The 14,193-nt window shown below is 44.0% G+C and overlaps 1 non-coding gene across 1 annotated transcript; it reads right to left on the reverse strand.

Annotated features, from left to right (window-relative positions):
- Positions 1 to 1,220: 1,220 nt before the first annotated feature.
- On the reverse strand, positions 1,221 to 1,327 carry LOC128133990 (small nucleolar RNA R71). Its single transcript, XR_008232315.1, has one exon. It is a non-coding gene; the product is annotated as a small nucleolar RNA R71 (small nucleolar RNA).
- Positions 1,328 to 14,193: the final 12,866 nt, after the last annotated feature.

The following is a 14,193-nucleotide window of genomic DNA, read 5'->3' on the forward strand; positions in this document are numbered from 1 at the left end:
TAAACAAGAGTGTGTGTTTTTACTTATTGAATTGGATTTAAGTTCATCTGATCTTGTAAAATCAGATAAAACCCTTTATTAAATCTGTTAATAAATTAGGTTAATTTAATAGTAAGTAAATTAATTAGAACACCGTTCCCTGTGATCGACACCCAACTTACCTAAGCTATACTGTAATCTGACTAGGTACACTGCCTATAAGTGCATAGATAGTCTAAGTTTGTTAGGTTATAAATATTAAAATTAGTGGGTACTTTTGTGCACATCAAGTTTTTGGCGCCGTTGCCGGGGAACGGCTTAGTTTGTAGTTTAATTATTTGCATTAAATTAATCGATCCTTCTTGTGGAATCACAGCCACAAAAAGTTAATTTTTCAGCAAAAAATAAAAAAAATAAAAAAATAAAAAATAAAAAAATAAAAAAATAAAAAAAAAATTTTATAGAATCCACGACGTGGCCGCATACTTGCCACGACGTGGACAGGCAAAATTTTTAAATTTTTATTTGGTAGTTAGTTTTTCTTATTTTAGTTCAGTTTTACGTTTTAGTTTAGCAAGTTGCAGGAGTTCATGACCAGAAGCTCAAACACACACTTGGTGCCACCACTGGAAGACCCCGAATCTGCACTTCACAAGAAAAAGACACCCTTGCAAGAATTGAAGTCAGCCTTTTCTAGGAAGTCGGGAAAGAAGACAGGAGAGTCCAGCTCATCAGCGAAGCACAAGAGCAATTTTGAGCATTTGGAACACACACCCGTGCAAACCGAGTCCGAAAGCGATACCGAGCCAGAATTTGAAGAACACACAAGTGAACCCGAGCACGAGCCAAGGAACGAGATGGCAGCGATTGAAGAAATGTCCATGGGAGCATACAAAAAGCGGATCCGAGATGACATGGGTCCTGGGTTAGTCCAACCCGCAATTCCTGCCACTGCCACATTCGAACTAAAGGGACACATATTGACAGCACTAAAGGACATCCCATTTTTCGGGAAGGATCATGAGGATGCTTTTAAGCATCTGGACGAAGTCAACGACATTGCTGATTACTTCAATGTCCCAAATGTCACAAGAAATACAGTCTTGCTTAGGATGCTTCCTATCACTTTCAAAGGAGCTGCTAAGGAGTGGTTAAAAGCACTCCCACCAGGTACAATCACCACTTGGGCTCAAATGCGTGAGCAATTCCTGGACCAGTTCTGCCCGCCATCCAAGATAGCCAAACTCAAGAAGGCGATAGCCAACTTTGAGCAACAAACGGGGGAGTCACTATACGAAGCATGGGAGCGGTACAAGGGCCTACTCAGAAATTGCCCTCAACATGACCTAAATGTGCAACAAGAGATGTCAATTTTTTATGATGGGGTCAATGTAATGACAAGACAACTCCTTGATTCTCAAGGACCGTTGACAAAGAAAAATCCAAGGGAGGTCAAGGAGCTCATCGAAGAATTCGCGAAACACTCTCGCGAGTACCATAACCCGAGGCAAGACGGAAGTAAAGGCGGTGGAGGGACCCAAACTGAAGAAATTGCAGCTGTCATGGCCATGCTAAATAACATGGATCGCCGGATAACACAAATGGACCAGTCGATACATGCCCTAAGAGTGGGGTGCGAGCGATGCAGTGGTCCACACTTGACCAAGGACTGCAATATGGATGAGTCTGGGAACAGAAAAGCTCAAGTGTGCTACTCTAGTGGGGATAAGTTTGATGACGACTGGAGGAAACCAAAGAAGGAGTGGCTGCCCTATGAAGAGTATAAAAAGCAAAAAGAAGAGAAGTATAGGCAGACAGGTCGAGGCTTTTACCAAAAGGAGCAGCCATCAATCGAGAAGAAACCCGACCTAGAGACCATTTTGATGAAGTTTATGGAGGCTTCGGAAAAGAGACATGATGCCATGGATTCCGCTATCATGGAACAACAAACCTTGATGAAGAACCAGCAAGCCTCCATCCACAACCTTGAAGTACAACTTGGTCAACTAGCCACTTTAGTCCATGAAAAATTGTCCCCGAAAAATCCCGAAGTAAAAGCCCAATCTCACGTAATGGCCATCGATACTGAAGAAGATACAATATCCGAGTTCCTAGAGGCGTTGGAAGAACAACCGCAGCAGCCCAAGAAATCAAGGATCGAAAATGGAAAGAATGCTGAACCAGGCTCGCCACGACGTGGCACGCCTCTGGCCACGACGTGGCGCAAGTCTGAGCAAAAATCTTTGGAGCCTATTCCAGATTATCATCCACCTATGCCATTCCCCACCCGTGCAGCACTTAGTCAACTGGAGAAGGAACATTTAGAGTTTGTGAAGCATGTGAAAGGGATTCCAATTAATACTCCCTTTGTTGACTCCTTATCCAAAGCTTCCGAGAACCAGAGATTACTGCAAGACTTGATAGATACGCGAAGGCAATTAAAGAAACAGTCTACAGTGATTCTAAGTGAGCAAATTTCAAAAGTTGTGTTGGGAGAAACACCAGAAAAGATGGGGGATCCTGGACGCCTCACTCTTCCATGCGAGTTTGGGAATAAAATGAAGGTTAATGCTTTAGCCGATTTCGGGGCTAGCATTAATCTAATGCCTTTTTCATTTTATCAAAAATTGGAGATTCAGAAGATGAAGGCTACAAAGATGAAGATTCACATGACGAACCGTTCAGTGACACAACCCCGAGGCATAGTGGAGGATATTTTGGTGAAAATCGGAAAATTTGTTTTTCCAATAGATTTTGTAGTCTTGGATATGAAAGAAGACACGGATGTTCCGATAATCCTTGGTCGGCCATTTCTTAACACTGCGGGTGCCCTGGTTGATATCCGCGAGTCCAAGCTCACTTTGAGGGTTGAAAATGAACAAGAAGTCTTCGGGATAAGAAATGATTTTCAAGAAGATAAAGAAGAAGTGTTCACGATTAATGAGGAGAATGAACTAGAAGAGTTGGAAAAGCTTATGGAAGAAGAGATAAAGGTAGTTCATCAAGCCAAGAGGACAAAACCCAGGGCATCTGTGCCGTATTTGATTGAAGTCATAGCTTACTAGAACCCACCTTCTTGGGTGAGCGAAGAGGACGAGGAAATGAAAAGTGATGAAGAGGAAGTCACTTCAAAAGAAACAAGGCCGGAGGTGAAAAAAGAGGGGAACGCTATGGAGAGCAAGGAACACACAAAGGGCACAAAACGAAAGCATGAAGAAGATGGAAAAACTAAAAAAGAAAATTCAAAGAAGGCGTATAAAAAGAGAGTTCAAGCTTATAAACGGCGGTTCAAGGAACAAAAGATCCTGGTGGTAGACTCTTCCGAGGAATCAACGTAGAAGGCACGGAGTCCAGCTCAAGACTCCAAGAAAAAGAAGCGCTTCTCGGGAGGCAACCCGAGTTTGGTTTGCAATTTTCTTTTTTCTATTTATTTTCTTTTTAAGACATCAATTCATCATCTAAAAACCGGTAATAAGCAGAGAAATAGTTGTAGGGGACTTTAAATAATGAAATATTTGCAAAGAAATTAGTCAATTAGATGAATATTATTAAAATTTGGCATCTGACAGGTCTCACGACGTGGGCATAGCCAGCCACGTCGTGGGCTTAATTATAATTCGCGATCTGAGGAAATTTAAGGTCCACGACGTGGGAAAAGCCCGCCACGTCGTGGCCTTTAAAAATCAGGGGGGGGACCAATCGCTTAAAACCCTTTGACCGAGAAACCCCTTATCCCCATTTGGAAGACTGCCGCACTCACGGGAACATCACGACCCTACTGCCAATTTCTTATTATACTTCTAAATTCGTTGCAAGATCTTGCTAATTACTCCATTTGGTACGTGTTTTATTTATTATTTTGCAATTATTTCTTCCAATTTCAAGTTGTCGTGATTAGGGTTTGAATGATTCACGAAATTGGTTGAATCTAGTGTCCGATTTTAGTTTCCATGTTATTTAAAAGTCCATAGAAACAAACCCCAAGAATTATTTTTATGGAAATCACACGTAAACAAGTCCGATTCAGCATCTGGGTTCGACAAGCTCCACGACGTGGCGCAGCCTGGCCACGTCGTGACTTCTGGCAGGCCCTATTTTATATGTTTTAATATGTTATTTGTTTGCTGCTTTGCTTTGCTCTTGTTTGCAGAAATGAGACCACGACGAGCTGTCCAGCAGGAAGAGGGCCCGATAGATGTAGCAAGCATACATCCTCTATATCAATTCCCTCAAAACATTCCCCGACCGTTGCTAACAACCTACGAGAATCGACTTGGATGGTTATACAATAGGGAGTTTGCAATAGCCCCAATTATTGATTGGGGATGGCTGGGTAGAGTGGGAATGGTAGTGGAACTGGAACGTTATTGGTCGAAGACTTATGTTGGAGATCAATTTTCGTTCACTTGTCACGGGTGGAGGAATCTATTCGCCATTCAAGAACCCGTGTTCCGGGAATTGTCGGTAGAATTTTTTTCTACCGTTTGTTTTGAAGAACGCACCCTTGATGTCACTTACAATAGGGCACTTGTGTTTCGTCTTGGAGGTGTATATCGTGAGTGTAGTCTTCGGGAGTTTGCTTGGCGTATGGGACTCTATACGGAAGTGGAGACGCAATCTCCATTTTTTATTCCTTTCTTGCTTGGATGTGTGCGGGATTTTACTCCAGGTACTTTGGATGTGCAGTTTTGGCGGGGCATTTCTAACCATGAGTACAACACTCGTGACTCGAGTGAGTCACAAATACGGAATCCTGTGTTCCGATTTTTGCACCGCCTTATCACGTTTTCAATCAATCACAAGCATCATGGTGATAAGGTCCCCATCCAGAATCTATTTTATTTATGGACGCTTATTACCCCGGGGGTTTGTTGTGATCTGCCTTATATGTTGGCAAGGTTTATGGGGAAGAAAGCGGCCAATTCTAGGCCTGGGAGCCCGATTACTGGGGGGCATTTGGTTACTCGCCTGGCTAGGTCATATCAAATTTTGAACCCTGACTTTGTGAGGAATCTCACTCGATTCCCGGACACAGACTTGACCATTCAAGTCTTGGGTGTGATGCGCGCGGTGGTGAATATCGGGGGTCGTTTTGTTATACCACCGACCGATGACGAACAGGAGGAAGTGCAGCCGGGACAGCAGCCACCAGCTAGGCCGAGGCGTCGGAATGTGCGGGCTAGAGGTGAGGTCAAACGAGAGCGTGCTGCTTCGCAGTATGTGCAAGGAGTGCCCACCGACCCTTTTCAGAGTCGGGTGGGAACATATTTGGATAATCTACGAGGTCATGCTATTTACCATACCCAGCTTACTGAGGGTATCTATTCACATTTGGGTGTGACCCGACCACCTTCTATGCCACCACAATATCCCTATTTTCCGACATGGGAGGAGCTATGGCGTTCACAAGATGATAGAGCAGGGCCGAGTGGAGCACAAGATCATGATGATGATTGATTTGACTTTATTTGTTCTGTTTTTGAGTAGTTTTTTTTTAAACTTTAGTATGTGATGTAAAACTTTATTAAGACTATTATGTTACTTTATTTTTCTTTTGGGTTGATCTCATTTTTTCAGATTAGCGTTGGAATTCTAAGGAGCATAGAAGGTTAACTTTCGAGTCGTGTTTGTCTAGTCAAAGAAGCTAAGAGTCGTGAGTCGGAACCACAATTCAAGATAAGTGTGGGGTCTATTAGGAGAGAGGTTATAGTTGGGAAATATATTTGCATAGAAGCGTCGGAAACCAGTTAGTCATTGGTCAAAGCTGCTAGAGTAAATACAGCAAACAACTCATTTTATGCTGAGGTTCAGTTACCACGACGTGGACTCCTTGTGCCACGTCGTGGTGCTCTCGCAATTTTTGGTAGTTTAGTTTTTTGGTGTTTGCGGTGTCAACCCATATCACGATGAGATCTAGTTTACCATTGCCACATTTTTCCTTACAAATACACACTTTGACGAATTGAAGTTTCGAGTGCGGTTCGTGGTTTATTTACGTATTTAACCAGTTTTCCACCGGGTTTCGATTTTTGAAAGTCCAATTGTACTTTGTCCACGCTTTTGGAGATGCTCACGCCACTATCCCAGGGGAGTCTGTTCCTTTTTCTCCCTTGTCTTTAATTTTGATTTGTTTTATACATACAATGAGGGCATTGTATGAAATAAGTGTGGGGTAGGGGTAGAAACAGTAAATTGCTAGTAAATTGCCAGAAAATTTGGAAATTGAAATTAATTAAATCTAGTACTAATAATTTGAGCTATAATTGCTAGTATTATGCGGGATGATCCGATGAAAGTTCAAATGTTTAGTTGAGTCAATACACGTTATAGTGCATTTGTGGCTTCCCTTATTTTAGTGAAATCATGGAACAAAAACATAACCCCGCTTGGTTTGAGGGATGCAATATGTTTAGCAGCCTAAACCTGAAATGTATCCAGGAAAATTATTATCATTAACCAATAAAGGTTGAGGTTGAGCGCCTCTGCTTAAGCATGTAGGGTTTTGAGTGAAAAAAAAAAAGTGAGTTACATGTGAAAAAAAAAGGAAAGAGAGAATTACGAAAAAGTTTGAAGAATTTTGGAGCAAATAAAGTGAAGATCAAAAGATCAAAATTCTGAAGAAATCCAAAAAGTTGAAGATACCAGAAATCAATTCAAATAAGGTGTTGAATTCAAAGAAACTAAAGATCAAATGTCAAAGAAATGAAGAATTCAAATAGAGCTCCATAGTGGTATCGAAAAATTGTAATTCTAGTTTATGTACGCTTAGGTTGCTCAACTAAAAATACCTTGAGGTTGGGAGGTTTTCTGCGGATGGATTCGGAGGGTTGCATAAAATGAGCATTGTTCGGAAAAAGTGGGTGAGTGTTTATGAAGATTGTGAGTATTTAAAATATGGGGGGTACTTTAGGAGAATTTTAGACACAAATGCATGCGTTGAGGTTTTGGCATAATGGCTGAACTAGAGTCGGATTGTTCTGTGTAGTTTTAGTAATTAAGAATTAAGTTGAAATTTGCTTGAGGGCAAGCAAAACCTAAGTGTGGGGTATTTTGATATTGCCATATTTACACTTATTTTTAGGCAGTATTTAAGTACATTTTTATTAATAAATTGATAATATGTTTAGAATAAAGATACTTATGAGTTTAAATTGTTATTTTCAGTCAATACAAAGGATTTTCGAAGAAAGGGACCAAAGGTGACAAAATGGGGAACATGGGAGGCTTGGAAGACAAGAAAATAATAAATTCACGATAAGAGCTAATTTCACGACGTGGCGATGAAGCCCACGACGTGGCATGGGTGTTCAGAAGATAAGCATAGCGACGCGGAGGATTTCCTTGAAGGATACGGATTGCTTGAAGCCCACGACGTGGCGCAACCTGGCCACGACGTGGCGCGAGTTTTTAAGCATTATATAAGTTCTGATGATTATTACGAAAAGGGAGACTGGTGGCAGAAGAGAAAGAGTTCCAGGAGACGAATAAGAACAAAAGAAAGGCTCTGGAAGAGGGTTTTCAACACCAAAAGAAGTAAAGGTTTATTTTTAGAACATGTCTTTCATTAGTTTTAGCTGTGTTAGTTTAATTACTATAATGAGCAGCTGAATCTAGCTACTCTTGTTTAGCTAGATGAAGCTTTGAACTTATGAATAGTTATATGATTATGGATTAAGCTTAGTTGGTGAAAATTTGCTTGTGTTTGATTTGTATGACCTAGCATGTTAATATTTGTTTATCTAATTGTTTAATTACATGTTCTGTGTAGCTTAGTGACCATTAAACTGCATGAACCTGTTTACCTAATAATTTAGTGAACATTGAATTGTTAGAGCTAGGATTGACCAATCTTAGTTAATAATTAGAATAAATAAAGTTTAGCTGTGCTAGAGAACGAGAATTGTGATCATAATTGCGTTTACACAACAAATCTTATATAGCATATTTTCAACTATAATTAGTTCTGTGTTTAATTATGTGTGAACATACATGGTTTAACATGAATTAGTTAAATATTAGTAAGATAGAACTAAATTACTAATATAATTAAAAACCAACTTAGTAATCCGTAATTGTTAGCTAACCATAAGGGAAAAGTGGATTCAATCTAAACAAGAGTGTGTGTTTTTACTTATTGAATTGGATTTAAGTTCATCTGATCTTGTAAAATCAGATAAAACCCTTTATTAAATCTGTTAATAAATTAGGTTAATTTAATAGTAAGTAAATTAATTAGAACACCGTTCCCTGTGATCGACACCCAACTTACCTAAGCTATACTGTAATCTGACTAGGTACACTGCCTATAAGTGCATAGATAGTCTAAGTTTGTTAGGTTATAAATATTAAAATTAGTGGGTACTTTTGTGCACATCACCCATACCCTATGGTGAAGAGTCAATAACCCTCGGCTATCATAGTCGAAGGATGAAACCTGCCCCACAATCCGCTCACTCTTCCGATGTTCCTCCTTCATAGCCTCCTGTTGAGCCTCCCGAATCCGCTCCAACAGTGGAGTCACCACTGTCATCCTCAGGCAGATATCTCGGATCGGCGCTGCCTTATGGCTAAGCGCGTCAGCCACCACATTAGCTTTCCCTGGATGGTAAAGGATCTCACAATCATAATCCTTTACCACATCAAGCCACCGACGTTGTCTCAAGTTCAGATTCGGCTGATCCATAAGGCACCTCAAGTTCTTGTGGTCCGTGTAAATCGTAAAACAAACCCCATAGAGGTAATGATGCCAAATCTTGAGGGCGAACACCACAGCCCCCAGCTCCAAATCATGCGTCGGGTAATTCGCCTCGTGAGGCTTCAGCTGCCTCGATGCGTAAGCAATAACGTGCCCTCTCTGCATCAACACTGCACCCAAACCCGAGATGGATGCATCGCAGTACACAACAAAATCCTCTATGCCCTCTGGCAGGGCTAAGATTAGCGCCTCACACAATCTCTGTCTCAACATCTCAAACGCCGCCTGCTGCTCAGGCCCCCATCGGAAGACTACGGCCTTCCTCGTTAGTCGCGTCAAGGGTACAACTATCTTGGAGAAATCCTAGATGAATCTCCGATAGTACCCTGCTAACCCCAGAAAACTCTGAATCTCAGATGGATACTTCGGAACCTCCCACCTCATCACGGCCTCTACCTTGGTTGGATCCACTGAAATCCCGTCCTAGTTGACAAGGTGCCCAAGAAACTGCACCTCGCACAACCAGAACTCACACTTGGAGAACTTAGCATATAAGCTCTCCCTCCTCAGGGTCTCAGCCTTCACTCTGCGATAGGTTAAGCACCTCTCTACGAACCATGCGACATCCCTCTTCATATAGGGCCACCAATACTCTTTCTTCAGATCTAAATACATCTTAGTGGCCCCCGGATGGATCGAGAACCTCGACCTATGTGCTTCCTCCATCAAGATGGTACGTGCCCCGCCCTCATACAGCACCCATATCCGACCCTGAAAGGTCATAAACCCTCGGATATCGGTGACGAACTCTGATACCTGTCCAATAACCCGTTCTCTCTTGCGGTTCTCTAGTCTCACGGTCTCAGCCTGGGCCCCTCGAATGGTGTCCAACACCGGAGTCATCACAGTCAATCTCATACAAACGTCTCATATCGGGGCGCTCTCCGCCCTACGACTCAGGGCATAAGCTACAACGTTAGCTTTGCCCGGGTGGTACAGGATCTCACACTCATAGTCCTTAACCACATCCAACCATCTCCTCTGGCGCATGTTCGGGTTGGGCTAATCCATCGGATACTTCAAACTCTAGTGGTCCGTGTATATTGTACACCGAACCCCATACAAATAGTGACGCCAAATCTTGAGGGCGAACACCACATCCCCAAACTCCAGATCATGCATAGGATATCTCGTCTCGTAAGGCTTCAGCTGCCTCGATGCATATGCTATAACATGCCCTCTTTGCATCAGCACCGCGCCCAGACCTGATATCGACGCGTCACAATATACCACAAAGTCCTCCATTCCCTCCGGAAGGGCCAACACTGGGGCTTCGTACAACCTCCGGCGAAGTGTCTCGAATGAGGCTTGCTGCTCCGGGCCCCAACTGAAAGTCACGCCCCTTCCGGGTCAGCCTGGTGAGAGGAACCGCAATCCTAGAGAAATCCTGAATGAATCTCTGATAATATCCGGCCAACCCCAAGAAACTCCTAATCTCCGAAGGGGATCTCGATACTTCCCAGCTCATCACCGTCTCAATCTTAGCCGGATCGACCAATATCCCATTCTGGTTGACGAGGTGCCCTAGAAACTGGACCTCCCGTAACCAGAAATCACACTTGGAGAATTTGGCGTACAGCCTCTCCTATCTCAGAACTCCGAGGATCTCCCTCAAATGCTCCTCATGCTGCTCTATGGACCTCAAATACACCAATATATCATCAATGAACACGATAACTGAACGATCCAACATCGGCTTGCACACCCAGTTCATGAGATCCATAAACGCCGCCGGTGCATTGGTGAGCTCGAAGGGCATCACCACGAACTCGTAATGCCCATAACGAGTCCTGAACGCTGTCTTCTGGATATCCTCATCACGCACCCTCATCTGATGATATCCAGACCTCAAATCAATCTTGGAGAACCAAGACGCTCCCTGCAACTGATCGAACAAATCGTCGATCCTCGGTAAGGGGTAACGGTTCTTGACCGTCAGCTTGTTCAACTCCCGATAATCAATACACATCCGGTGTGAGCCATCCTTTTTCTTGACAAAAAGGATCGGTGTTCCCCACGGCGAGCTACTCGGCCATATAAACCCCTTTCCCAGCAGCTCCTGGAGCTGCGAGGATAACTCCTGCATCTCTGGAGGTGCAAGGCGATAGGCGCTGCCCCCAGAACCAAATCGATACGAAATTCCACTTGCCTCTCGGGAGGCACACCCGACAATTCTTCGGGGAAAACATCCGGGAACTCACGCACTATCGGAACCTCATCGACCGACCTCGGTCTCTCTGCACCTACCCTCGTATCCACCACATAAGCCACATACCCACTACAGCCCTGATGTAGACTCTGCCTCGCCCTCGCGGCTGAACAAAACGCCGACCCAGAACGGGTACCCTCACCATAAACCGTAAGAACTCCCCCACTAGAGTCTCGTACGGTCACCAGCTACTGCTCGCAGTCGATAACCACTCCAAATCTGCTCAACCAGTCCATGCCCACGATGACACATACATCTCCCAAGGCAATTGGGACCAAATCAATAGGAAACCCCACGCCGAAAATCTCGAGTACACATCCTCGAATCACATCAGTGGCATACACTGCTCTCTCGTCAGCTATGGAAACTCGCAAAGGTCGACTCAACGCCTCACGACAAATACTGATGTGCTGACTAAAGGCTAACGACACAAAAGACCGAATCGCACCCGAGTCAAATAACACCAAAGCAGGCACAGAACACACTAGAAATGTACCTACGCATATCACAATATAAGCATACACCAAAAAATCAGAATAAACATAAGAAAGAATACATACCAGCCACAACATTGGGTGTTGCACGGACCTCCTCTGTTGTCAACCGGAAGGCTCTCCCGCGAGCCTTCGGCACCTCGACCTTCACCGGGCGACTCTCTGTAGCTCGAACAGCAGCAGGGACAGACCCCTGAGAAGCTCCCTGAGCTGACCCTCGCAACTGCGGACACTCGGCCTTCCGGTGTCCGGTCTGGTTGCAGTGAAAACATACTGCAAACCCCTTGGGGCAATCATTAGCCATATGCCCCTCCTTGCCACACTTGTATCAAGATCCTGCCCTACAAACCCCATCATGACCCTTGCCGCACTTGCCACAAGTGCGGCCCTTCTGGTTCCCAGTCTTCGGATCGGCGGGCTTGGCCCGCTTGGCTGCCGGCTGGGACTGTGTCGGTCGCCGATCCCTCCCTTTAGACTCCGCCTCCTCCCTGGCCTGAGTCTCCAGCTCTATCTCTCTCTTCCGAACATTTTCCTGAAGCTCAGAAAATGCCCGGTATGATGAGTTCACCACGAACTCCCGTATTTCCCTCCTCAGAATACTCAAATATCGTCTCATACTTGCCTGCTCGGTAGACACGTGCTCAGGGCAGAACATTGCCCTTTCGTGGAACATCCGTGTAATCACTGTAACGGACTCAGTACCCTGCTTGAGGGTCAGAAACTTCTGTGCCAAACACTCCTTCTCCACCGGGGGAATCTACTCCTCATGGAACATAGCGGTGAACCTCTCCCAGGTCACCGCAGCAAGCTCAACAGACGAAAAATGTGTCGTCACAAACTTCCACCAGTCCTTCGCTCCCAAGCAAAGTTGGTTCAACGCGAACCTGATCCTCAAATGCTCTGAACACGAACACGTGTAGAAACACCCCTCAATATCAGAAACCCATCTCATCGCAACAATCGGATCCTGCGTTCCATCAAACTCTGGTGGCTTCGTGTTGCTGAACTCCCGGAACAGCAACGAGTCACCCCCTTGCAGCCTAGCAGCAGCGACGGCTGCGGTGGCCGTAGCAACAACAGCATCAGAAAGAGCAGCATAACGCTCGTCAAAAGTCTCGATCAGAGTGGTCTTGATAGAACCAAACATCTCCGGTATCTCAGCTCGGATGGCCGCAACCACATCCACATGAATCATCCTGCAAATCTCCTCATCACTAGTACCACTGCTCTCAGGTGTGTGGCGTGTCCCAACCATGATGTCTCTCGAAATACAACACAACAAAATATCAGAGACCCGCTCAAGCATACTCGCACTCGATAACTCAACCCTACTTGATCTCTGGTACTCCAAAGATTCTTACTTGGACTGCGCACAGCTCCAGTGTCTTCAGTAGTACATGCCCAATACTACCGTCCACACCGCATCGGTATACACCCCAAGTCCTCCTCCCAGGATCCTAAATTCCAAGTACTCTTCTCTCACTATGCATAGGCTACTCTCTAGCAGACCTCTCATAAGCTCCTCGCCGCTATCTATTCCCTCTCAAGCATCTCCTAGTAGCAATCTCCTAGACTAAGGCATCACAAATCAGGCCACTCTAGTCCTAATGAGAATACCTAGTCTACTCTAGCATGCATAATATACCACATCATATCTCATAATCACATAAAATAAGGGTATTTTCTGTTTGTTTCATAAGAAGGATGTTTTAGGGTTTTTGTCCCCCAAGTTTATGAGAATACCTAGTCTACTCTAGCATGCATAATATACCACATCATATCTCATAATCACATAAAATAAGGGTATTTTGGGAAATCATCGTTCGGGCGCTGGCTAATCGTACACACGGCTCTGCTCTGCTCTTTTCAAAACCTTTTACTTCTTTTGAAAAATTTTGTTTTTATTCAGAAGATTCCTCAAATCCTCAGTTTGATTTCAAATGCGCCCGAGGGTGCATCCGAATCCCTCAAACCAAGGCTCTGATACCAACTTGTAACACCGTAAAAATTTAAACAATTTTTTCATATTTCCAAAGCACATTTCCATTCATAATTATTATAAGAATCTCAATGTATCACATCTCAATTCATAAAACATATCCCAAGATCAAAAGAACATATAAAACTCCGCGTGTGTGTACGGATCATGTTGGCGCATTTCCACGATCGTCACTAGTACCTGGAACACATAACACAAAACACTATAAACATAAAGGCTTAGTGAGTTTCCCAAAATACCACATATAACACATATTAGCCACTCGAGGCTATAACTATGTGGGCCCTTGGGCCCTAACTCTGTGGACCCTCTGGTCCTAGCTCTGTGGACCTTCCGGTCCTAACTCTGATATACACACAACATAAATCACATAGAAATAATGCAGTGCAACACATCACATAGATAGCATACAATAACTCCATCATATGGCTCTAATTACCACTCAAGGCAAAGTATAGTGAGAAGACTCACCTCGGGTGTCTCAGTAAATCTCTGACTCGGATAAAATCTGGTCTAGCCTCCGCCTAATCACATGGAATAAACACCCTAATCAATACCACTCTCAAAGGCTAGACTAAACTCTCTCTCTTGGCACTCTCGGAAGGGTAAAAGACCATTATACCCCTCTCATGGCTCAACGTCCCAAATATTGACCAAACCCTAAAAGTCAACAAAAGTCAACCCTCTCCAGGTTACGCTGCGCGTACCAAACATGTACGTTGGGCGTACCCGACAACCTCACAGAAACGGGGGAACA

This window comes from Lactuca sativa, chromosome 4 (assembly GCF_002870075.4).
Source record: "Lactuca sativa cultivar Salinas chromosome 4, Lsat_Salinas_v11, whole genome shotgun sequence".
Classification (NCBI taxonomy): Eukaryota; Viridiplantae; Streptophyta; class Magnoliopsida; order Asterales; family Asteraceae; genus Lactuca; species Lactuca sativa.